The sequence below is a fragment of the Pteropus alecto genome, unplaced genomic scaffold (assembly GCF_000325575.1).
Source record: "Pteropus alecto unplaced genomic scaffold, ASM32557v1 scaffold3, whole genome shotgun sequence".
Taxonomy (NCBI): Eukaryota; Metazoa; Chordata; class Mammalia; order Chiroptera; family Pteropodidae; genus Pteropus; species Pteropus alecto.
Genome location: NW_006442484.1, coordinates 5,254,786 through 5,258,266, shown reverse-complemented (window position 1 = coordinate 5,258,266; position 3,481 = coordinate 5,254,786).

Below are 3,481 nucleotides of genomic sequence, written 5' to 3'. Positions count from 1 at the left end.
AGGTCTGGCTTAGTTCTGTTCTGACTCAGGGAAAAGAGGTCAGACTTACTGCTTAGCCATGAAGCAACAGACAAGAGAGCAAAGTCTCCACTCCAGAGAAAGAAATGATCCCATTCATTCTAGTTTCTCTACTGTGATATATAAAATACATATTATATAAAAACCTCCCATTCAATTGGAATTGTATAAGATTTCTAACGAATAAACATAGGTAATTACACAATAAAGGATTAGCACACTCAAAATTGGTCACAAACTCCCATGTACAAAACACAGAATGAAAGATACTGGAAGCCCCTACGCATTAAGCAGAGCAGGTCCTCTTTTCTCTGTTTCTTCACAATTAAAAAGAAAAGCATAAACAATGATCCTTATACTTCTTACTAAACTAGATTTTTTGGTGCCTTTTCTCCCATGCTTTCAAGCACTTTCTCCATCTCTATTTCCATAGGTATTCAAGGACTATCAGTCACACCATACCGAATTCATAAGGTACAAAAGTGCAAGACCTCCTTCCCACTCCTGCCACCCAGTTTCCCTGCTTAAAAGCAAATAATGTCCCTAGTTTCCTGTGTGGCCTCTTTCAGAGATATTTTTAGCTACCCAAGCAAATAATTATATGTGTTCTCCTCTCTGAACCCCCCCAAGGAAGAATTTTCTAAGCATTTACAATTAAATCATAAAAAGGGAAATCAAAAGCAAATTGACAAAAACAAGCAAAACTTCATACAGCAAAAGAATTATATAAAAGCTCTATATTTTAAATAATGCAGAAAACTTAGAAAATAAACAGGAGAGGATTTAGAGGACTTGGAAAAGAAGGTACAGGAGGATTTGGAAGATAAGAGAGGAGGAAGAGGTAAAAATTTCTTCCTTCCACCCACATCCTGCCCAGGCTCTCTACTAGGAAAGAATGCAAGGAGCAAACTGAGGTCTGAAGTTCACCTAGAACTTGTAATTACAGTGGTTACCTATGGATGAGCTAAATAAAAAAAGAGGACTGTTATGTGTAAGGCATTATTGGAAGGCACTAGGATATAAGAACAAACAGGACTCAGCCAGCACCCACAGTAGGCTTACAGACCAGTACAGCATGTGTTTACAATCCCAGTAGTCAGTTCTGTAATCATCATTTTAGAGTGGTGTTAAACAGAGCATTACCTTACAGCCGTGTTGACATTAAAATTACTCAGAATGCAACACTATTTCTAAGTTAAAAAAAAAAAAGTTCCACTTTCACACATTTTCCAAAATAATAAAGAGAAATGTAAAAATTATATAGAAGAAAAAGCAGGTGAGGTTACACTAGCACCTACCTCTCCTTATCAGGCTAAAATTTCTCCTTTAGTAAAACCTCAGTATGAAAGGCATGGAGCACACTAAATATTATTCTATCAGTCACCTGGGAAAAGAGACACATTTCAGGTATTTCTAAAAAATGCCCCAACTCCTCTCAAACCCAACCCCAACTGCGAAAGGTCCTTCCATTCTCCAACATCACCTTTCCACAACCACAGTACTTAGGTTCCAAGGATCTCTGCCTTTTCTTACCACATCATCTTGATCTATAGGGGCAAAATAATGAAAGATTAAGATATTGATCCTATACTCATTCTCCTCTATAGTACTCTGGAAAGTAGAAATTAACATAGCAACCTTTACCATGATAATAGAGAATATAAAATGGAATAAACATTGTTGAGAGTCACTTAAAATAGTCAGGAGGCTATAAAGGAAGTGAGGGTCTATGACCATCAGTTCTCAGAGCTGTTATTAAGTTGCTAAACCTGTTGCTAAACTCAGCTCAGGGCCAAGCCATAAACATCCTGGTTGAGGTAAGTCACTTATACATCACATCTCACTATAGAAGATACAACAAAAGTAACTATAGTCAGTCTGTGACTTAATGTGAAAGTGCTTCCAACTTACTTGGAAAGAACGAGATATGCATACTCAAAAAAAAGCCTGTCAAAATAAGAATTCAACACAAGCGCAGGATGCACAACTAGCAGATTCACAGAAAGAATGTCGCACCTGACAAATAAAGGGTATGAATAAGTACTGTGGTAATTCAGAGAAGGGATGGATCCAGAAGACCTGGAATGACTAGGTCAAAACTATGTAAACAAGACTCAGTCTGAACTCTGTCTTAAAATATGGACTGGATATGTACCCGGTTAGTTTTGGCACATATCAGGAAGAAAAGCATAAGCAAATGAGGGAGGGGGGAACTTGTGAATGGTTAAGGGAAGAAGAGTGATTAAGGCAGAGACAGTGAGATATCTGTGAGACAGGCATTAGTACTCCTACTTTAAAGATAAGGAAATAAAAATTAGGTTAAAAAAAAAAAACCTAAGGTTTTCAAACTAGTAATTGTCAGGGAGTAATTAAAAAACCACATCTGTCTGGCATCAGGGTATACATTCTATCCACTATTCTACATCACTGTACTACCACCTCATTGAAAGTCCAAAGCATGGGTAGTTAATAATTGAAATGAAATGTTAAATAGCTATAGCATGTGGGACATAAGAAGTAAAGGATTAAAAACCAAGAATCAAATCACAAATAAAGTACCCAGTGAGCTTTACTATCATAGTATCAAGAAGTACAATATAAATTATCAGCACCAGGTAATCAACAACCACATCAAAAGTCTCCCTGGAAAATATGAAGAAGGCAAGCATAATACTTTAAAAGCCAGCTTTGAGCCAGAAATTGGTAGAATTTAGTCGCACTAAGTCAAAAGTGGTTTGTTTCTATGAATAAGACCTTTTTACATCGTAATGATTTTTATAATTATAATACGGTCTGAAATTTTTAAAAGACACAGCATTGCCCTGCCAGCAATGTCTATTTTTACTCTATTATTTCTGTTCTTTCCTTCTCCTTCTTACAGCCCCACTCGCTTTTAAGACCATGTATTCACTCCATGAACAAACATTTACTCTGAGCCTATGACGTGACAAGTGTACGATGCTAACTACTGGAAGTCACACAATGTGAGACTTGGTCAAGACCCTCAGGAGGTCCTTGCCTGGATAAAGAAAGAGACAGAAATGTACACAATTGCAATAGTATTGGGACATGTCCTAAACCTGAGGTTTGCAGAAGATGCTAGATGGCAGAGAAAGAAGACAAATCACTGCCTGAAGGAATTAAACTGGGAATTTCAGAGGATGGGGCACTGCAACCATGCAATTACGGTGCCCACTCTCCCAGTACCGGCTTTCACCACACATGTAGCTGCCAGCCTCCCCATCTCCTCTCATTTTCTTTAGTGGCTTCAACAACCAAGGTGTGGCACCACCACCCTCTCCTTTCCCCCTCCTCAGACCTTTAACCTTTCCAGTTGTTTACTCTCAGGCATCAGCAACCTCTCCTTGTCTCTGTTCCCACTCTGCAACCACAACTGTCCATCCTTCTAGCTCTTTTGTTCAAGCCAATGGCCCCAACCACCTCAATTCCACAAACTCTTTCC